The 24,256-nt window shown below is 37.6% G+C and overlaps 1 protein-coding gene across 1 annotated transcript in view; it reads left to right on the forward strand.

Annotated features, from left to right (window-relative positions):
* The first annotated feature begins 2,722 nt into the window (after positions 1-2,722).
* ankfn1 (ankyrin repeat and fibronectin type III domain containing 1) overlaps positions 2,723-24,256 on the forward strand; it is a 56,690-nt gene continuing 35,156 nt past the window's right edge. The window contains exons 1-3 of the mRNA XM_053639561.1: positions 2,723-2,804; positions 12,956-13,185; positions 21,742-21,779. The gene's annotated coding sequence lies outside the window, so the exon portion shown is untranslated. The remainder of the gene's footprint in view (positions 2,805-12,955; positions 13,186-21,741; positions 21,780-24,256) is intronic.

A 24,256-nucleotide genomic window follows, 5' to 3' on the forward strand; every position in this document is an offset into this window, starting at 1 on the left:
AGTGTAAGCCAGGCATTACTTTTCACTTAAGAAATGTTCACATTTAGGTTAAATCTTGATATTGATGATTTTGGTCTAAGGGAAACAGGCCAACAGCACATCAAGCATGTCACCAACCACCACTTGTTTAGAGATTTATTTGAGCATTATTTTAAATGATGTATGCAGTGTTTTAGAGATGCTGAGTTACTCAAAGTTCATGGATCTGGAGTCATGGCTGTGTATGCCATCAACATTGCTGCCCAGGAGCTTGGACTCTACCTGCTCTGCCTCACCACTGTCTACTGATAGTGACTCTGGAGAAGCTGAAACCAGGTAAAGGACCTACAGAACGTACACATTTTATGTTTTCATGGCAGAGGATGTTGTCAAGCTGTCCACTGGTACCTAGCAAGACTGAATGAGCTTTGGATTTCTACTTCGGTTTACTTTTCTGCTCTGTTTCTTCCCTATATTTTGTTTTCTGTTCATATAATTTACCTCTTTGCAATGATTTATGAAGGGCATTGCGTTGTGCATGGTCACTGAATTTATTGGTTTTAAAGAACAAACACAATATCCATCCTGCAGATACTTTGGTACAGTATTATGTGTGTCCACTAGGTGTCATTCAGAATTCAGGGGCAGTTTGACTTTTTTGTTGGATGCGAAACATCATCATGACTCCTATAGTGTCAAAGGTATTTTGAGTAGTACTGATATGGTGGAATTCAACATAGTGATGCACTATGTGTTAGTGTGTGTCATTTCTGAGCAAATTGTGTGCTGTTGTCGAACCGCTATTATAGATCAGCTAGTTCTCAAAGGAAAGGAGGAAATTCTAATCATCCAGAGAGAATGTGTGTGTTTGTGTGTGTGGTGCCCTACGATGGACTGCCACCCCAGGGTGTATTCCTGCCTTGTTGCAAGTGTTCCTGGGATAGGCTCCAGATCCACCGCAGCCCTGATCAGGGTAACATGGTTACTTAAGATGAATGAATGATAAATGAATGTATTTTCACATTACAGATAGTCTCAAGACAGATTAACAGACATCACTGTCCTAAGCCTCAGTGATACTACATAAGTGAATGGTTAGTGATAAGGATACCAAATATAGTAGTAATCAGTAATCAGTATGCTCTAAGTAAGAGATATGTTGTTCATTATCAGTCTTTTTTTCCCCCTTTATATTTGATCACAAATCGATATATCTCAGAATTAGTGTTGCAAAGAAAAAAAATGCAGACATCTTTTGACGTAAAGCAACTCGGTATGTATTTTTAGTAATAGTGCTATTTTGAAATTCAGAATATATCAGAGGGTAAACACTGCTTTAATGTGCTCATAGCAGCTAAGATAAGCGGTTCATTATGTGCTTAACATGATAATTTCCTGTTTATGGTAGCTTTGTTTGTGCACTGATATGCAGAAATTACCTATGAACATGCCATATAATGCTTTCCCTTTCAAATGACAACTTTGCCAGTTTTTAGTGACTGGAGGAGTGTACTCTAAACAAAGGATATCGGTTTCAGGAATCTAAGCAACTCTTCCACAAAATCATGTTGAGGTCTTTTGGAAGGGCAAAGAGAATTAAAAGAGAAATCATAATTCTAGGAGACCACTGCTGAGCTGTTTACTGGATACAGTGGAAAGAATAGCCTACTGTATAGGTGGTATTACATCTCTTAATGGAAACAAAAGTGTACTGTGGAAACCTCTCATATCTCGCTTTAGGCAATCGGGAACCGGCTCACTCACGATCAGATATACGCAACACTTGACTCTTGATTGACGGACGTGGCTTTTGTCTGTTCTTTTTTTGGCACACTTTACCTGCAGGTGAAATTCAATATTTATGATGGACGTTGAACACAAGAGAGCACTACTGCTGCTTTTAACCAGGGGCTTTTTACCACCCTGTGTTTTAACTGTCACTATACTACACAGGGAGTTCTTGATAAACGTGCTGGCACCACATACAGATGACGAACATAGATTATATGGACGAGTGTTGTGAGAAATCTTCATAAGCTAAGTTTCATGAGGTGATGAGTGAAGGATTTGCAGCTACACGAGCAGCATGTTGACAGTGGAGCGTCTGGTCGGGTTTTTACTCAGAAGAAAAAGGAAGAAGTCATACAAGAGAGGATCATGGAAAAGCCAAAGTTATACACTTCCAGTTAGCAGGTACATTACACAGGCAGAACTGTAGTCTGCATTATTTCATTTGAGTTTAACCTTATTATAAGGATGATAGTGAATGTGGTTTCTACCTTGATGAAGTTTGAAGATTGGACTGAAATGTAAAAACTCATTAGGTTTTTAACTTAATTTGTGTGGAATTTCTGAGTGATGATTTAAAGTATCTTTTCATCGTGGTTTTAGAGTGGCTTGGTTGGCATAGATGTTGGGTGTTGTGGGAAAATCTCATTTTTAATCAGAATTTTCATTTGTATAATATGATAGCTAAAATGCATAATAGGCCTTCTTATCACTGCTTACACATTACACTTTTCTATCAAGGCAGCTACCATTATATTCCATAGTAGAATGACTAAAATCACATAAATGATATTTCTCCAGCAGACCCCCTGAGAGGAAGTCTATCTATCTGAACCACTCCCCAGAAAGGGAAAACTGTCATGTGCCACCTTCCCCCACGGTGCCAGTGTCTGTGACCCCTCAGTCCCCTGTTGCCCGGCAGACCTCCTCCACTCCAGCTCTGAAGCCAGGCACACACTCCTGTCAGGACAGTGTGTGTGTAAGGAAACGCCGGCGTCTTGCTGCCAGCCCCGGAGGGCTGCACTGGAATGCTTCAGGTATGCCACAACTATTAGAAACCCAAAACCCATTTTAGAAATACATGTTTCCCATCAAAACTCTTTCAGTCTTTACTGTGTCTTTTGCAGTTAGATGGACTATCTTGGTTATACTATTAGTTTAGACACTTAAATATTATTAACAATGGTATCTGATTATATTATATAACGGTTATTAATGGTGCCAGTTATAAACTCGGCTCCCATCCCTCCAGCCGTGTACGACTGCAGTCTGTCCATCTGTGTCAACTCGGCCAATTTTAGACAAACTAACATGATGGATACACTACTGATTAACTGAAATATGTAAACACATTTATTTACAATCTCGCACAACTGGCAATAAAAATTCAGGCAGCCCACAGCAGATTGGAACCGAACCTAATTGCAAATAGTAAGAAAAGAATAGGACTGGGCAATATGCTGACATAATTTTAATTTTGTCAGAGTATGTTATTTTTCTGAGATACAATTGTGCTCATAAATTTACATACCCCTTGCAGAACCTGCAAAATATAAATCATAGGGATCATAAAAATTTAGTTTTTTGTTTAGTCCTGCCCTTAATAAGCTATTTCACATAACAGATGTTTACATGTACTCCACAACACACAATAATAATTAATTTATACAAATGAACCCATTCAAAAGTTTACACACCCTTGGTTCTTAATACTGTGTCGTTACCTCAATGATCAGTGACTGTTTTTATGTTTTGTAATAGTTGTTCATGAGTCCCTTGTTTGTCCTGAGCAGTTAAACTGCCCACTGTTCTTCAGAAAAATCCTCCAGGTCCTGCACATTCTTTGCTTTTCCAGCATTTTCTGCATATTTGACCCATTTCCAACTGGATGATCTTTGTAAATTGATATTATTTTGTCTTCTGGGAAACATGTAAATATTTTATGGAGCTTCTGAAGGGTGGTACTAAATTAAAAAAAAATAACTATATAATAAAAAATATAATTTAAGACAAAATAAGCAATATAATTTAATAACAATGAACAATGAACAATCAATTACAATGATCATCAAGTTCAAAAGTGTACACCCCCCTGGCTCTTAATATATCATGCTGCTTTCTTGAGCATCAGTGAGTATTTGCACCTTTTGTAATACAGTAGTTGTGTACGAGTCCCTCAGTTGTCCTCAGTGTGAAAAGACGGATCTCAACATCATATAGCCACTGTTGGAAAGGGGTCAATTATGCAGAAAACGCTGGAAAAGCAAGGAATGTGCAGGACTCATGAACAACTATCACAAAACATAAAAACTGTCTGTGATCATCCAGGTAATGACACACAGTATTATGAATTAAGGGTATGTAAACTTTTGAATGGGTTCATTTGTGTAAATTCATTTATTATTGTGAATTATGGACTATATGTAAACATCTGTTATGTGAAATAGCTTTTAATTTAGCAGATTCTGCAAGAGGTATGTAAATTTATAAGAACAGCTGTATCACTCGGGTGAATTTAAGGTAGAATTGATGTTTTCTCCTTTTCAGAAGCAAATAGTTTTTATTATGCCTCTACATCTAGGAGTCTGTCTTCTGTTTTCTGGTAGTGTGTCCATCCGAAATTCATTTATCCCAAGAACGAGTTCTTGAATGTTTGTAGGATTATATGAATTTATAATTTTCACCAGGAGATAAACTGACAAGATTTTGGAATCAATCCAAACAGGGTCAAGGTCATTACGACGTCAGATGTCTGAAATAGGTTTTCTTCAATAGCTTCCTTCCTGTTTGAAGTATATTTCAAATATATTTCCGGCATTAAAGCTAGTAACAAGAAGGACTAAACTTGTTGGCAGCGGAGGCTTCCGCATCAACGCTGTTGGCGTTGAGTTTCGCTTGTTATTTACATATCAAATAATAGTATCGTCAAGCTCAGTTTTTAATTTTAGTTTTTTTATTTTTATGAAACACTTCTATTTTGCTGCCAGTTTGTTAGTAAACCTATGTTTATATCTTGATGTGTACTCCTTTTTTCATTGTACTCAACCCTAAAAAATAAATTAGACTGGGGAAAGACCTGTCCAATCAACTTTTCACAAATCTAAATTTGAGCCTGTGTTTTACTCAGAGATTTTATTCACACCCATAATATCCAGAAGCCTTTACCAGACTCAAATAATAACCTTATTGTCTATATATAAACCTCATATGAGTGTATTAGCATTTTTTTTATTTCACTACAAGTTATATACTGTATATAATTGTGTATGTGACAAATAAAAATCTTGACTCTTGAAAAAGTATAGATCAATATTGATGGCCAAACCTGCAGTATCACCATCACCCACTAGGGGGCTACAGCTCACTGATTACAAACCACTGAGTTAAAAGAAGGCAAATTTGAGAGTGGAGTGGAATTAAAAAGTTACAGTGCTGGTCCTCGATTTACACTACCAGTCCAAAATTTGGAGACACTTGACTGAAATGTTTCTCATGATCTTAAAAACCTTTTGGTCTGAAGGTTTATGATTAAATGATTGAAATCAGTGTTGTAGACAAAAATATCATTGTGCCAACGTATTCATTTCATTAGAAAACTAACATTTAATTTACAAAAAATATATATATTTTTTAATGGATGACTCGGAGGGAAATATTCTGAAAAGCAGCCAATAAGTGTCGAGGATAGGTGGGAACTCCTTTAATTCCACCTCAGGGGGATTCCTCAAGAAATCGGTTGAGAAAATGCCAAGAATACATTTCTGGAAATTCTAGGCAAAAAGGGTGTCTACTTTGAAGATGCTAAAATAGAAAATTCTTTTGATTTATTTTGGATTTTTTATCACAACACAATTCCCACAGACCCATTTGTGTTATTTCAGAGTTTTGATGACTTTAGTATTATTCTAAAATGTGGAGAAAAAATAAATAAAGAGTGAGTGTCTAAACTTTTGACAGGTAGTGCATATAACACAATATTAATTAACACACATAAAAAAATGACGATTGTGAGAATATAAATGATGATATTATCATACAATGATTATTATCATATCACAAATAAATAAATAAATATTATAATTGTTATATTTTGTATTATGATGAAATTAATATAATAAATAAACATTAAAATACGATGTATCATCAAATGCAAATAAATAATAAAACTACTTGTGCAGTGAAAAAAATGTATGTACCTGCTGCTGAACTGCTACAACTAATTAAAGAAATATATTTGATTATTATGGCCACTGATCTGAAACTTGTAAATGCAGTGAAGAAGTAGTGTGTGAGAGGGAAACAAGGTCACAGAAACAAGGAAGTCTGGGGAGATGGAGATAAGGGAAAAGGGGTGAAGCTTGCCTAGGGCACCAAGTATGCTGAATAAATATATGTGCATTTGTGTGTAAGAGGAAAGAGACTTTAGATAAACTGGGATGTTGACTTCTAGACTGGAATCTCCTGGCAGTGTCCTCAACTGTGCAAACAGGGAGAAAACTGCTTATAATAAGTCCACAAATGATGTGGAGATTTATGCATGGCATGTTTGCGAAGACATGCATGTCAAGCCTTTGTGGAGGTGTGTACCAGCAGCTTTATTATAGCATGGTGGAAACCAGGCCAAGACTGCATGCAGTTAAACTCCCTATCAGCAGAGGTGACCCTGTCATTAGTGCCTTAGTTGGACGAGGAAATGGCTCCTAATTGCACACTGTACTTGCAGCAGCCACCTGCAGACGTTAATTAGTGCTGTAACAATTGCTGTGTCAAAGCTTGCTGATGGCTTAATGAGCGATTCATTTATCAAGAAGCTGTCAACTGAAACAACAGCGGCTAGCGGCAATGGGCCGAAAGCAAATCGGTCGCCTCCACTTGTTCAGCAGAGAGAGCTGTTATCACTCTCATTATGGGTGGAGCAGTGAGGCAGGAAGTGACTGTCAGTGCAATAAACAATGCTGACAGTGCATGGGTGGAGAACATAACTGTAATGGAGGTTCTAGTACATACATTGTAGTCTATACTGTACATGTGGTCATTGATGCAAAAAAAAATGCTGCCGTAATGTAATTCATTATGTAATTATTATTATTATTATTTATACCTAGAACATTGCGTTCCCTCACCAGGATCACCACAGCCCTGCAGCTTTTTTATACTCATTTTATACTTATGTTAAATGTTGTTGTTATGCGATCTGGGTTTTCTGAGAGAGCTTTAACACTGTAGACATACTGAATTAGCATTAGAATCAGCATTTTATGAAGGAGGCCTGTGGCTATTGGATCTCTTGCTACTCTGTGTAATGTAATGCAGTAGGTGGGAGTTGAACTACTACATCCTCTTTGGGATTTGTGGCTCAGTGTGAAGGTTTTAAGATATAATCAGGATCTGATAACCACTGTGTGAAGCCAGTGTAGAGTGGTTTAGGTTGTCAGAAATTATTAGTTTATCCCAATGTTCCTTTACCATCTCATTTTTCCAGCTGTCCATGTACTGGCTAATATATCAGGTTATTATTTTATTCACTAATGCATTTATTCAGTTCTATATGGTATATAGATTCTCTTCTCTTCTCAATTCTATTGCATTTCACTATTATATTTCAGCATTGATTACAGATCAATGGCTAGGTGTTAAACTGAAAAGAAGGTTATTGATGATTTCCAGCTTGAAATGACAGACAAAACATAGGATTCAACGTCAGAGTGTGTTGGAATTTTCATTACAAGTCAGGTTTGGTTGTTTGTGTAAGCATAAAAATTTCAGGTTTATCTCATGATAGGAATGATGCTGTGAGTGTTGGCAATGTTATAAACCCAATTATGTTCTCTTTTTTCTTATATATACTGATAGTAAATAATACACATTAATTAAATGCATTCAAAACTGATTTAATCCTCTGTAATTAGCAATATAGCTGCTGCAGTGACACACTTGTGAACCCCATGAAAGAGGATTGGATGTCATTGGCATGCTGTAAATGGGAATGTAATGCCGGCTGTGTCAGACCTCTTACAGTAAAGCCACTGCATACATGATTCCAGTGGACAGGCAGGACAAATGAGTGTCTGAAGGCTGGACCAATACTGCTCTGAGAGATCCTTCCAGATCTGCCTCCTGTATTGATGCTTACACTGCCAGCAGATGCAATACATCAGAGACAGAGCTCCAAGGCTCAGTTCCACTCCTCTTACAGTATAAAGCACCTTTAGGATTCCACGGTATGTAATATCAGTAGATATTGGGACTGATTTCAGCTAGATTAGATTTTCAGGCCAATGAGTGTCGAGTTCTTTTTTCATTCACATTCTCTACTTATTCTGTAGAGGGCACTGTAGCATTTGTGCTTGTGCACAGGAAAGGGTGGAAGGCTGTGTTAACATTCCTGAAGAGATGGTTTCAGACTGAACTATTTAATTTCTCATCTCACAACTCTCTAAATGGAACTCTTGAGTTCCTTTTAATCATGTCGGCACAGGGAAATGCTGCAGGGCAGTAGATGGCCTGCTGCTCCTTCCTCTGGCATACATTCCACTATAAAAATGTCTTTTATCATTCATGCTGTGCAGGCATGATTAACCACACACACCCACAGCATCAAGTAGAATAGCTGCAGACACCTTGTTTTTAATCTCCTGCAATTTAACAGTGTTCAATGAGGTGAATCCATAATAATACAATTATTATAGGAGGGGCAGACTTAAGGCCAGGGTATCAGTTTATTTCTGTTCTTTGCCAGAATCTTTGCCACAATTTGCCAATGAATACATTTATTTGTTCTCAGAATTTGCAGTTGGCAAACTCTGTTGCCAGAATGCTCACATCCTTATGAGATTTTGGGGGTTTGGTCTTTTTCAAGTGTATAAATTGTTTATATGATGTTTCTGTATTAGCTGATATTATTGCACCATGTTCCGGATTATTAGTCATACAGTAATACCTATTTAATACTACCATCCGTTCATATCTTTGTGTGATTCTTTTCATCTGTTTGCTTTTCTACATTAGGCTAAAGCCCTGGGGTGTAAGTGAGAGGAGCATTCTTAATAGCTTACTGAACAGCAGGATGTGAACAGCTGATGCTTATTGTATGAGTAGGCAGGCAGCTATAAAGCACCTTCTTTATGGTCTCTTTGGGATGATGATGAATATGATGAGGATAATGATAACAATGAAGCTCAGAAGAATTACATGTGCTTTATTAGAATATGTTTTGGACTTTTGGACACATAGTAAGTGAGTTTGTGGTTAAATTGTGCTTACTTTATCTTGGCTGCATTGGGTAGACAGAGACAGGATGAACAAAGGCTTCTTCATAGAATCACCTTTTAGGCTTGTGGTATTAGTTTATGGATCATTTAATCTTTGAGGAATGATTATTTTCATTAGAAACACACCATTGAACTCACCACAAAGATTTTTATATGTAATGTGAAAGCACATGATCATTCAGTGTAATATAATATAGAATAGTGCATCTGCCATAGGGCATTTTAGTCCAATAATGTTTGCATGTGTCAAGTAATTTCCAAGCAGTTATGTGGCTCAGTTAGAGCTGTAGGTGCTTGATATTAAATTATATTGTATATTGGTATATATTGATTTCGGTATATGGAGTCTGCAAGAGTTGAAGCACAAGTGTCTGAGGACAGGGCAGATCTTAAACAGGTAAACATTTGGTCAGTTGTCAGTGACACGACTATTTTGAGTATGTTGGTCAGAACCTGATTAATTCAAGGATAGATAGCAAAGAGCATGTTAAGGTATTAAAGCTATTTGATGTAAGATTTTGGAATTTTGCTCTCTATTGAAAAGTACTATTGCACTCACTTCCTTTTAGTAACTGCTTTATGCTGGTCAGGGTCATGGTGGATGCAGAACTTATCCCAGGAACACTGGGTGTGTGATGTAAAAACACCCTCGATAGGACACCAGTCCATGGCAGGGCACAACGTACACACTTTCATACACTCATACACCTAGGGGCAATTTGTTTTAGCCAGTCCATCTACTGGCATGTTTTTGGGAGGTGAGAGTGGATGTGGAAACACATGTGGACACGAGGAGAACATGCACAGAAATGTCACACAGGCGCTAACCAGAGCTCAAGAACGAACCAGGGACAGTGGTCCTCTACTTACTCTACTGTGTCATTTAACACACATTTAATAGCAATTCAAGGCTGTGTTTTCTAAAAAGTGAGAACTCCGTAGATACACTATACACTATTCAAAGACGCTGTATACTGGCGTACTATTTAGTACAGTACTCTTAGGTTTGGGACGCGGTCCAACTGTTCACAAGGATATACATAATCTGCTACAGATTGGTATGACAAAAGGGGTATTATTATAAAAAACTGTATTGTGATCATCAACATTACTGGCACATTTAATGAGTGTTATAAAAATAAGCAATACTTTCAACAATAGCTTGTATTTTAGCTACTGTCAGCTAGTTAGCTCTCACCGTGACTGCCTGATCAAGCAGTAGTGCCTGTGTATTGCCGAGGTGTAACTGGGTTCATTCTGTGGTATCATCAACAGCACATTTTCTACAGAATGTTCTAGTCACCTAAATAGCTCTGGTTGAAGGGTTAAAAATGGTAATCTCACTGTGTGTATATAGGGACTTTCCCTGAGGCTGTACCCATCTCTGGGGCTGTTGGTTGTAAACTATCGTGCTAGCGGTAGTTACCTAGCTAAAGTTCAATACTCAAATTACAATGATCAAAACGATCACATCTGCTCGCTTAAACTCATAGACTGGTGGATGGTATATCGGACATCAGATACTGATGATGACACACAGAACTGTGTTTGAATACTAAATACACAGAAAAACACCAAAATACTTATTATTCACGTTTTGGCTATCATTATCTCTTTAGCGAATACAACTTTGCGACTGGGAAAGGATGCATATTCCACAATGAGGATAAATCAGCAGACCATCATTCATTAGCTTTCCACCAAACTAGAAAGCAAATAAATGCCCTACCTGTTCAGTAAGAAAAGAATGAGATTTCCTCTCTTAAACCCATTTTTATTGAATATATTGACGCCCACTTTCTCTTTCTTTCACTTGATTGGCGGACTGTCATTTTGTACTCAGACGTCTTTTGAGCCTTAACTTGGGGCATGATGACATCTGAGCCCATACCTCAGACCCCAAGACAGTGCTGACTGTGAATCACTATTACAGAATTGTCAGGGCAATTCACCCAGCTTAGGAACACCATATTATAAAGTATTCTTTTACTTTATATTCACATATTATCTGTGAATAATCACAGAATTCTACGCACTGTAGTTTTAAATGACACAATACTGCTAGATCCAGTTTTGAGTAATGTGGCACAAACATAAAATACACATTAAAATGAAGATTATGACAAATAAAAATGAAGCTGAAGAATGAAGTGCCATTTGTGTCTGAAACAAAAGTACAGAACTGCATACGGTTAATCCAACAACCCAGATGGTGAGAGAAGATGCATGTTCATAATGAGAAAATAATGACACAGCTCTGTATACTAGTTCTCAACAGGAATCCTACTCCAGCGAGGCAACTTGATCCAGAACAATGGGACACATGATATGGATCCACGGCTCTGTCTCTTTCCCCCACCGTCATCGCCATCAAAGTCACCATAGCGATGAACTACAGGAGAGACGCTCCAAACATGTTCTGTAAAGTATGACTGTGATGCCACAAGCCTCCCGTGCTGGCACTGTTCCCAGCACTGAACAAAAGTACAAAGAGGCAGTAAAAAAGGAATGTTCATACACAAGCCGTAGGAAAGTGGACTAACAAATGCCAGTAATGCCACATCTGAGCTTCATTGTGTAGTGAATCTGCTTAGTTTCTACTTTAGCTTTCTTTTTCTCAATTACTGCAGTGTCACATGACTGAGTTCTGTCTCAGAGGTCATTCCTGTTCCCATAACAGCTTTTCTCCAGAAGACAATACATGCATAATTCTCATGAAGTTTTAATTGCTGAGCTGATTAGACACTCTGTGGCTTCCAGTGACTCAGTACTAGCTGACTAGATAATCACAAGGATGAACTTGATCTACTGCAGTTTTGCAGCTGGTGGGAATGAATATGAGGAAACAAGACACCCGCTCACCTGGAGGTGTATTGATACTTGTGTGTGTGTGTGTGTGTGTGTGTGTATGTGTATATGTGTGTACTCTATGTACGTGGGGGTGTTTGTGTATGTGCTTTTTTTAAAATTTATTTAATTTTTATTTATTTATTTATTTATTTATTTATTTATTTATTTTTACAAAAAATGTTTTTAATTGAAATCTAAAAGTGTTAAAAGGTTTCATTGTGGTTACTGAGATGGGCAGGCAGTGTGACAGGCTGTAATGCCATAGCAGGACAATATCTACCTGTGTGATTAATATTTCAACGGAAGGTCCACACCAGGATAATAAGACAAATGTGTGTGTGTGTGTGTGTGTGTGCATGTGTGTGGATGTGTTGGGGGGGTTGGGGAATGAAATATGCGACAAAACTTGGCTGGAATATTTGTATAGTTCCCATGAGGAAAATCTCATTTTCTTTAAATGTATTAAATGTATTTTAGTTTAACAAAAATTACTGCTTTTATTAAAGACAGACAGTAATAGTAAGTCATGTTTCTTTGTATGTAAAATGGTTTTCCGTTTTTTTTTTCCTTTTCACCAAAAGCTGCAGCTTTTATGTACTTTCTCTATGCCACTTTGGCTACGTAGAGCAGTGTAAGCTGGCTTTATGTAGTATTTTATCATATCTCTTTATTTTCTGTCTTTTTCTTGTTCTTTAACTTTAATGGAATATTCTTGGAGGAAGATGAAGTAGCACTTGTTTGTTGTACACCAGAGGCATGCTTTCATCTCTGCAGTACAATTATTGGTGTAAGCCCAGGAGAATGAAATGATTGTGAGAAGGAAGTAGTGGGATGCAGTTTGAATCATTAAAGGGTGGCTTAGAAATGATCAGGACGAAGACAGGAAATGAGTCGAGTTGTTGTTTTGACAGCTAGTTTATTATGAGTCTCCCCATGAGTGAAAGTAATAATTATCATAGTTCCGGATGTTTCCTATGCTCACCCGAGCTTCTCTCTGATGTACCCCCCCCACCCCTCCTTTCTCTGAGTGTCATTTATCACCTGAGGTGTCTGTTTTCCTCTTTCAGGCTCAGTGCTGCGTGAATATGAGCGAGGAGAGGCGGCTGGCGCTTTGCAGGTGAAACGTGTCCCTAAACCTTTGGAGTCTGCGAAGCTGGGTGCAGAGCTGTGGGGGGACAGAGCGGCACTCAGGAAGTGTGTGTCGGTGGATGACAGGCTGCTGCAGCAGACGCCCACAGAGCCCGACACACTGCTGAGCCGCCTGGAGAGAGGAAAGAAGAAACTCAGGAACATCCACGTGAGTAGGAGTGACTCTAGCCAGGTCTGAGAGAGAGCGAGAGAGGGAATAATTGTGTGTGTGTGTGTGTGTGCGCGCGAGTTTAGTGAGAATGATAAATGTGCATTTTCATAAAGGAAGTGACTGGCTAATTAATTAATTTGAGAAAAAGACAAATAATTGTAGATGTCTAATCTGAGCTGTCATAAATTATGCTTGCTGTTATTCTGGTAAACAGAGCGTATTGGAACACCGCCACTCCCCATGGCAGATTTCACACAATATGTGGTAGTATTCAATTTCCTGCCAGTTTCCTATGACTGGAATATTTATGCTGTATCATATGTTCTTAGAAACGTGTAAATACAGCTATAAGCTCATCCTCCTTTGTAGGATATTGATTCCTTGACTTTAGGGGTTTTATGGTTTCTGTTGTATTGTCTTACTCTTGCATAGTCCCTATAAGCCTGGAGTTTTATAACAACACTAGTCATTTTTTACCCTTAAACACAGTACACTCAACTGACATCCCACACTAGTGAGTCAGTACTCAGTGCTTTGATGACTACTTTGCAGAATACTGTGGAATGGCCTTAATGTTCTGTACTTTCAGAGAAGATGAGTCCTATCTGCATCTATTTGCCTTAATTTGAGATGTACCTATAAAGTCCATTACCTAGAAAAGGCTAGGTTAGTGTTTTCCCCCAGCCTACGAGTGAATATTTATGAGGTTGAGTTACACTAGTATGGTTGAGTCCACAGAATATTAGACTTTCAAAGCAAAGTAATGTTACCTTGAAAATTAAACTGAAGAAAGATATAAATCTCTTCAATGATGCCTTAATAAATGACTGTTTCATTACATACCTTGCAGTTTGTGTGTCAAGAGTGGCTTATTTCAGTTTCATTCGACCTTCCAATCATCTGGTTTTATGTATAGGTACTACTTATGTAGTCACTAGCCTGGAACACATACCATAGTGGTGGTGAAAACCCATCAGATGTCACTGTAGCCATAGAGCCCAAAATAACAAGAATGGCTAAGTGTGATTTCTTTACAAATCAGCACAGTGCATAAAATTATGCACACACAGGTCAAGAGTGTCAGTTAATGTTCACATCAAACATCAGAATGGGGGAAAAATGTGATCTCAGTGACACAGAGATGATCTCAGAGATGTTCTCAGAGATGGACTGGTTTGAGTATTTTAGAAACAGCTGATTTTCATGCATAGCTGTCAATAAAATTTACACAGAATGATGCCAAAAACATCTGGTAAGCAGCAGTCCGGAAAAGAGAGGACAGAGGTGAATGGTCTGTCAGGTTCGAGCTGACAGGAAGTCTACGGTAACTCAAATAACCACTATTTATCACCGTGGTGAGCAGAAAATTATCTCAGAATGCACAACATGAATGCACAACAGCAGAACACCACATCAACTGACCAAAACTGGAAGAATAACATCGTCTGCCAGTTTTGGTTAATCTGTGCTCACTGTAGCCTCAGATTCCTCAGATTCCACATGATTGGCTGATTGGATAATTGCATGAATAAACAGGGGTACAGGCGATCTTGTCAATGTGGCCGGTGCATGTATATGGACTAGAGATTGGCTTTCTACTGTTTTAGTCAAATTTACAAACAAATGGAAATGGCACATTTGCAACTAGCACATGTCTGAGGAAAGCATAATGTCCCCAGAGACAGGTCCAATGAAATCGTAACACTCAAGGCTGACTGGTTAGAGGAGCATATTTCGAAAGAGTGAATAACAATTTACAGAACAGCTGGAGATGATTTCCTAGTCTGGAAAATCCTTTTATTGTAAGTCAATACTTGACTTTTTCTTACTGTAGGATCAGAATGATGTAGAGTCTCCAAAAATATACGCTTGGTAATTGTGTATTTACGCAGTTGTCATACCAGATATTCGGTTTCCTGATGCTGCAGATGCCCGTTAATTTTCTTACTCTACATCATGAAATGTGTCGTAATAGAGTGGCGTGCCTGATTCCTGTGTCTCTGCCAAAGAGCAGGATTTCTGAGAAGTGATGTGAATAAAAAAAGGTAAATCTAGCACAGACCACTAGCTCAGTTTTGTTTGCCATTCTCTGAATACTATTGTGGATGAGCTGTCAGGCTTTATAACTGCAGGGCTGGAGAAAACACAGTGGCAGATATTCCAGCATTTTCCACCTCTACCTCTCATGATTGAGTCAATGGAAATTGGCACGGGAGAGCTCTTTTGTAATGGCCAACACCACCATGCAAAGTAAAATCTTTGCAATTTCAATTCAGCTTAAATTGTATTTTTCAACAAGGTCTCCACGTCGTGCGACTATCTGTCCATTTATTCTTTATTAGCAAGCATTCCAAGACCCTGTAATGGAATAGCCTGATTATGGCTCTCACCTGCTGTGCAATATTGAGAGGAATATTGAGATATTGAGCGACACAATAAGAGCCATTCTCTCCTCGGTTATTAGGCTGTGCTCCAGTTGTTATTTAAGCTAACAAATCTGCTCCTTGTTATTGTTGTTGTAAAGTCTATGTTATGGTTCTGCCATGCCCTTAGGTCAGTTTTGAATACAATCACATCAGTGTCAAGGCTAATTGTAGAGAAAAGTGTTGACATGAATGACACCACATACACAGAGGTAATATGCGGTGCTATGTACAATGCAGTGATTTATTGCCCTTAGTCCACCTTGTTGCTATGGAGCTTGGCTATGGTCTTTTGCTTTTTGCTGGAGGTGCTTTAGGAAAACACTGAAACACTGGAATGGCTTGAGACAGAGAGCATGAAATCCGGTTATTCCATTCCAGCTCTGAGAAAACTGTTTCATTATACTGATACTTGCAGACATGCTTGGTCCAGTGAAACCTTATTGATTTAGAAAGTGAACCTTGGAAAAAGCGAGGTAATTAGTTGGAATGTGAACCTTAAAATAGTTCTCAATGATTTCCACTACTCCTACATATATATATAAGATTCCACAAAACCACCAGAGCATGGAAAATATCCGTCTTTTATATTGTGTTGACATATTGGTGTAGAAATTTACATAACAGTACCATAAAGTCTGTCAGCATAATCGTTTTTTTTTTTTTTTTTTTTATGGAGATTAAATTACTGAGGGATTTACAAAGTGCCTGGCTGTGTGAATTTCAGGAAATGTCACTCTCTCTGAGGTGCAATTATCATTTGACCTGAAGTTACTTCACTGTCTTAGCTTGCATTGCTCCAATAATTTGTTTAGTATGCTTTATGTTCACCAGCAGTGGTTACTCAGTGTACCTGCTACCCTTTGCCCTGACCTCCAGCCAACACAAGATCTGCATCCCTGCTAAGGTTTCAGGCTCTCCTCTCCTCTCCTCTCCTCTCCTCTCCTCTCCTCTTTCATCCACAGTGGTTTCTAGAAGAACGTGCTGCAGTGAATCACTCTAGCCCAGCTAAACTCAGGCTCACTAACTCAAATGTTGAGTGAAAACCCTCCCGCTGTTAATCTGTAAGCAACAGTTTAAATGTGTTTGCTTTTGGAGAATGTGGACTAGTTTGATTTGTGAGGCTTCATACTGTACACTCTGGGTAAAATTTATTTCTTGGAAACACCATAAGGGGGCAAGCTTGCCCTCTCACTACTCACTAGCTGAAACTGTTGTCTGGCCCAAGGTGACAGGAGAAAAGAACAGCATGTTTTAGAGCCACGTTGCACTAATGCATCTTAACAGTCAAGTAATGAGAAAGAGATTATGATTTTTTAAAAAAAACAATTTTTCCTTTCAGATACACTTTTCATGTCTGGAAAAATTTTCAGTACATTAATAGAATATAAAGCCCCAGGCAGGGCATCTCACTAAGCTCTGAAATCTATAGAGACCTTACTTAAGGCTGAGACTGTATTAATATTTCCTTTTTTATTTTTATTTTTTTTTTTTTTAGCTTTAATACTAAGCCTACAGTTCTTCTTTATTTCTTTGTGCTCCATGTATTTTTAAACAGTGGGCTTTATACAAGAGAAATGTATCCATTAACATTTGAGCATCCCATCAAGCACAGCCTGCTTATGCACAGTGCTCTTGATTGCTTTTCACAGCAGGAGTTAAAATGTTTTTCATTGCACTATTCCCATTGTGAAAGCAATATTGCAAATGTGCTAGATCTAGTTTTGATGTTATTGTTTTGAGACTGTCATCATTGAGTGTTCACAGTCTACACCATAACCAGTGTAAATATGTTCTGACACCTGGAAATCTCCCCAAACGGCATATTAAAAAAAAAAAAAAAAATCTCCAACAAAAGCTTGGGTGCACTTGGTATGACAACACCTAAATTAATTATGTACCAGTACAATTTGCTTATGTGTTGCGTTGCACTGCATTAAAAACTCTTGCGCCGTATGCAATCAGGTTGTCACCTACACTTATAAAACAGCTATGCAGGCTATGAATTTCAGCAGTCATTAATATTGCAGCCATACGGACTGGAAGCTGCCAGGCTGGGCTGCCAGAGGCATCAGCAAAGCCCCCCTCCTCCCCCTGGTCCAGCAGCACGAGCGCACCTATGAATGCTAGCATTGCTCTCTTAATTAGGTCTGGGAGAGGTTTAACAGCCATGCTACAGTTTAGCCACTGACAAATAGAAAAATAAAACCCTTGTTTGAATTAGCACAGTGAAGTGAGAAGTTCTAGAAGCCCTGGACTGTCTCGGCAGTCGTCTCCAAGCTGGCCGTAGCCTAATCTGTCGAAAGAGGTTATTTCGGTTCAGTTTAGTTCAGCCAAGCTCCGCTGATTTGACTTCATTCCAGCTGGGTACTATGAATACGATCAATTAAAAACAGGGTCAAGATGCAGTAGCCTCATTAAAGCAAGCATGAATGATAGATTTTTCATATTAAAACCAATAGGACTCTGTTGCTAAATCAGAGGTATACACAAATTATATTATGCACATAAACAGTATCCAAAGATGTGGTTATGATGTAGTTGCATCATCTACAGTTGCAGTTTTTATTAGTCTGTTATCAGTACATGCTGTTCTTCCCAAGTGATCACATCTGACATATTTGGGTTTTTTTTTTTTTAATTTATCTTGAAAGCAACTGTGATTGTGGCAGAAATGCAACTCTGGAACACAACAGACTGTGCTGAGAAAGGAGGGATTGCTGAGAGTTTTACATTAAATGTTTATTAAGGGAAATGGGGACACTATTTTACTAGTGAGCCCCCTAATCCCAAATGCATGTTTTGTACAGCAGATATTTCAGTACTGCTGAATCCTTTAACTTTGTCTCAGGCAGTGTGCGAGTCTTCAATGTGAGTGTTTGCTTACAGCATTTATTATCAAGCCACAGTGTGCACAGCTGTGGCGGAGCCTGATCTAACCATCATTGTTTGAGGGGAAAGTGTAGGCGTAAAAATACCTGTTGTTACAGGAGGCATATATGGTGTTTTGCTTGAGTATATACTGTATTTGTGGATACTTACACACTACAAGCCAGAAGTATTGGGGCAGAGCCGAACCATATATATCAGCCATACAACAAAAAATGTTCTCATTTACAACCCCATATATATTAAATTTAGTTGAAATACTAATTATCGATTTAGATTGACCAACTGTTGTAAAAAAAAATGCAAATTGACAGATATAAGGCGATGTTCTGATATGGTTGCCTTTCTAGATGTTCAATCAACACTAGCTCATAGTTATTATTGCACCTAATGATCAAAAATTGCTAATACAGGACATATTACAGAGGCCCATTGGGGAAGGTATCACACTTCCCCATGCTCACACTATGAACATTTTGTTTCTGAGTGGGATGGGGCAAAAGGCAGGCCGTTAAGAATATCGCTTTTCTGTGTTCATCTTGCACACTGGGACAAGGGCGGGAAATACATCCTGTATCTACCATAGTTGAATTTATTTGATTTTAGTTTAATCCAGTGTCCGTTGTACATTTAAACAACTCCTCAACCCCTACGAACACCTTTGGGATGAACTGGAACTCTGACTGCACCCAAGGCCTTCTCACCCCACATCAGTGCCTGACCTCACTGATGCTTTTGTAGCTGAATGGACAAATCTCCACAGCCATGCTCCAAAATATGGAGGAAAGCCTTCCCAGTAGAGTAGAGGTTATTATAACAGTAAAGGTGAACTAAATCTGAAATGGGATGTTCAAAAAGCACAAATTGATTTTTTGGTCAGGGGTCCACAAAGTTTTAGTCATATAGTGTACAAACTAGCAAGGTTGTTAATGTGTCTTTGGAGTACAAGTATTAACAACTAAAAACCATCATAGCTGCACCAATTGCTGATAAAATTGTAATGTTTGATTTCAATAAAGCCATGATTGCACATCTAAAAGCTCAAGAAGTAAGGCCAATTAAACAGTGAGGTAGCAGTGTTATGTCATAGACGTTTAATTTGGTCAACTGAGGAAATCATATTGTGTGGTAGGCTGTTCATCTGTGCTACGGCCATTGGCTTATAGACCAGTTACATCTTTCTGTTCTCTCATTGAAGACTGGTGTACATACAATGCCCTCCACTAATATTGGTAAATATGAGCAAAGAAGGCTGTGATTTTGAAAAAAGATGTCTTTCGCTGTCATCACATGTCACACATGAAGCGTGTGTTAGCCTTCACTCTTCTCCATTGGTAGCTGGAGTATAATAGGTGAGGGCTGGCTGGTGGGTGGGAATTGGCAGGTCACCAAATTATCTACATGGTTGATAGTATAAACATTTGTTTAATATTCTTAATCATAAAGAAAAGTATACTGATAACGATAAGATATATTTGGTGAGACTAAATATTTTTAAATTATATTGATATACATATAGAACATAAGGGTTAAAAGGGCTCCTTTTAATGACACTCACTGTGCAGGTGCCTTCTCTGACTAAAGCAATTACCGAGTTGACCCTTAGGGATGGACAGCTATTTCTCTAGAAGTGTCGTGTTTGGTGAAGGGGTCTACTGACATTAAAGAAGAGGCACAGACAAGTTCAGCTCTGTGCCATGTTCCAGACAACAGCATCCTGAGTGTGACATTTAAGCGAAATCACCAAGGTGCCAATAGCTATAGTGTCTATTAGACACAGCAAAGCCTCATAAAGTGGCTACTCAGCTTGCTGTATCCTTTTCAGTACATTTTAGTGTACCGATTTAGACATAGTTCATTGTTTTATTTTATTCAATTTTTTTTGGTTCATCTTACATTATTTATAAGCAGTATGTCTTAACTGTTTGAGTATAATTATGAAATGATTTTGCATGCAATGTACATTATTACAAATGACTAATGTTACAATTATTGCAAATGTTAAAATGTATGAAATCTTCCAACACTGGCATGTATAGGCCACTTTCTTACTAGGCCCAAGATCTTCAAGGAAAATTGTGTTAGCTCACATTTTGTAAATGAACTCGTTCAGATGTAGACATAATATGGCTCAGAATAGAGTAGAATATTATGTACTATACTTAAGCAAGGCTGTCAATATTTTATTCAAAGGAAACTGATTTCTGCACAACTTGAGCAGCATTGTGTATCAGTCCATAATGCATCATGCTGTCTGAGGGAACCCTGAGCAAGTCAAACATCTTTTGTCTGCTTGTCAAGATGGAAAGAAAGAAAGACACTTGTGTGTGTACAAGTGCAAATGCATAAGTGGAAAGTCCATCTAAACACCTAACGAGTTTTTAACTTATCCTAAGACCCATCTGAGACATATCATTTGTCTTTTTATCACTTACATTTTTTTGTTTCATTGTTTGTAAATGTATGCTAGATAGGTAAGACATGTTTGCTTCATGTTTTGTGCTTTGATCTGGAAATAATTGATCTATATGTGCTCTGGTAAATGGTCTGGTTCAACAGCTGTCCCATTATTGTTCACTCAACAGTGATTTCTATTCATGTGGGAAAAAATGGCAGTGTTCTTAAATGCACAAATGTGCTACTACACAAATATTTATGTCTGGCTTTTGGAACCCTCAGATTTGCATTAATATTTCTATTATATTTAGTATATTTCTTAGCTAGAGGGAAAAAATGATACATATGTCAAAACCCAGCTCCTTGTATAACTCATACAATGGGTGTGACGTGTGTAGATGACTTTACATGTAAGATAAAAGAAATACTGGTCTACCAGGAAGGGAATGTTCCCAACATCATTCTCAAAGGTTGCTATAACAACAGTGCAGCTGCCATTCTTAAATACACCAAGACACATTATTAGATGAACTGGTGTAAGTGTCTATCAAAATGAAGTGTTTCTGGAATGCCATTAATTAAAATGAAATTAAGTCAATTGCATTACTTATTCTGTAATTAGAAAAATCTAATGCACATGATTGTGTTGTACTTGTTAGTCTACCATTAGTACAGCTTTACTGTTGATGATGATGTCACTCTCTCATGATAGAGAGTGTTGCATTTTGTTTATATTATTGTGCATTTTTCAAAGTAAATATAAATTATATATATTTTGCTAAATATATCGATGTACTCTGTGACTTGGTGTCAAAGCTGTTATTATTTGTCCTTTCCTTTGCAGAGCCTTGGGGAGACTGGAAGATACGAAACCTGTAAAAAGTAAGTTTTTCATTTACTCTCTAAAGCCCCCTAAAACTCACGAGGATTACTTGGGAAAACAGCCAAATGCATTATTGAAATATCTTTGTTGAAAGAGGCAAGGTAATGCTCATTCCATTGCACAAGTTTCAGAATAAGGTTGCTTATTAAGGGTAAATACCCTAGACTGTAAGAAGTATTTTACGGTTGTCAGTATGGTTATTCATTTAATATCTACCATAAACTAATAAAGGTCTGTATAAGTTAAAACAGGCATGAAATTGCACATAATATTACTAAACAAATTATTATTATTAAAACTTGTGACTAAAGAAAGGAGAAGTGAGAACTCATACATATAGAATATAAGTTAATTCTGAGGCGAGGTTCAGTTTTAATAGGTTTAATTTAACAGCTTTAGTTTGAGCTTGAATAGCTGGGAAAATACTGAACTCAGACCTATCCATCATCACCTTTCTGTTTCACTCTCAACTGGTTTCTGTTTTCTTCTTCCATTTCTTATTGTTGTCATTTTTTCTATGTAAACATTTTATTTGTACAGTGCAGTATATTAAGGTAAATTATCTCCATCAATTTGAAAGACATTTCTGTACTTTTATTTTTTTTATATAAATCAAGAGATGTATATTTGTACAGTAAATTTGTCTGTCTGACTCCCCATTCATTTATTTCTAAACCACAAGAAAAAACATTTCATATTCAAGATTAACTTGAATATTTGAATTATGCTATAAGATGAAATTGCACTTGCAGTTGCTTTTATGTTTACTTGCAGACATTCACTTTTAATTTCTACCATATTCTTTGCTGCTTTGTCAGTGTGTCTAAAGAAAAATGTCACAATGGAACCTTTTCTTTTTAAGTCACAATGGAACCATTTCTACCTCAGAGGATGATGTCTAACTTGATTAACGGAGTCATTTAGAGGCTGTCCACTGGGAATAGCGCTAATGTTTATCTTATCAATAAGGTTAAAACAACAGTTGTCATCCAACCAATGTGCACCAGGGGACTAGTGGCAAAAATTCAGTCCACAAGTGGTTCATTCTTTTCTATCAATGAACCTCTGTTAGCTATTATCTTGTAGTGTAGGCAGGGAGGTCAAGCATTAGCAGTCAATGGCACAGTCAGTAAAGTGAGGCTGAGCCCAGACAGAGAGGCTTATTGCCTGATTAGGAGCTAATTGGCAGCACTGGCTATCTCCTTATGCTGAGCTCCTGGAAACTTTCTGAGCTCAGTAAACAAAATATTTTATCTTTTAAAATATTAAACAAACACGGATTCATACAGTGCCTTGCACAAGTATTCACTCCCCATGAACCTTTGCACATTTACATCCTGGAACAGAAATGGACTTTATTGGGATTATTATTATGAAGATGGCACGAATCTATGAAAAATAGTTCATACAATTGAGGTAACAGAAATAATCAAGGTATTTTGCTAAAATATAAAAAATAGAAAATGTAAACATTGTGATTGCATAAGTTTTCACCCCCACTGCAAATGGTGCAACGAGAAGTCACTTAATTAGTTGTATGGAGTTGACCTGTCTGTAATTAAAGTGTCACATGTTCTCAATATAAATACACATGTTCTTGGAAGACCCCAGAGTTTGTTAGAGAAGACCAAGGAGTTATCAAAATAAGTCTGGGACAAAGTTCTGGAAAATGATCAGTCAGGATTAGGTATTTGAACTTTGAACATCCCACTAAGCACTATTAAAACCTTTATTAAAATTAGAAAGAACTGCAACTCTGCCTAGAGCAGGCTGTCTTCAAAAGTCAACCAGGGCTTCAGTCTGAAAGGCACCAAAGAGGCCAACAGTTCTTATGCAAGGAACTGTTATAGGGTACATGCTATTGGGATTTAATTTTTCTTTCTTAGTAGGTTCAAAATGTTTTACTTCTGAGTAAAACATTATTTCAAAATAGCCTTTTGTTATGTGCTGGATGAAAAATATTGCTGCAAATGTACTTAATCCAAAACACCAAAGTGTTGCATTTGGTTGAATCAGCACTGATATAGTATTCCTGATACTGGTGACTGCCTTTGTCAGTTGAGGAATTAAAAAAAAAAATACATGAGGTTTATAGAAGTATTTGTGTGTGCTTTAAAATTAAGCAAAATATTATGAATATTAGACTAAATTGGTGGGTTCCAACTTCCCAGCATATTAGATTCAGAGAGTAGACCCAAAGTTACACTATATACTAGAGGTGCACTGATATTAAATTTCTCAGCCGATACCGATAACCGATTATTCAGAGTGATATCGGCCGATACCGATACTGATGCCTTCTTTTAAATTAATAATAATTAATTCCACAGTTCTGAAGGGAATGCAAATAAAAACTTTATTCTCTCCATTTCAACAAGTTGTTTCACAGTAACTGGACTCATAAACAGAAAACACATTACTCAAATTAACATTAACACATTAACTACATTCTTAAGATTAAAGTAAGATTTCTTAA

The sequence above is a fragment of the Ictalurus furcatus genome, chromosome 13 (assembly GCF_023375685.1).
Source record: "Ictalurus furcatus strain D&B chromosome 13, Billie_1.0, whole genome shotgun sequence".
In the NCBI taxonomy this organism is placed as follows: domain Eukaryota; kingdom Metazoa; phylum Chordata; class Actinopteri; order Siluriformes; family Ictaluridae; genus Ictalurus; species Ictalurus furcatus.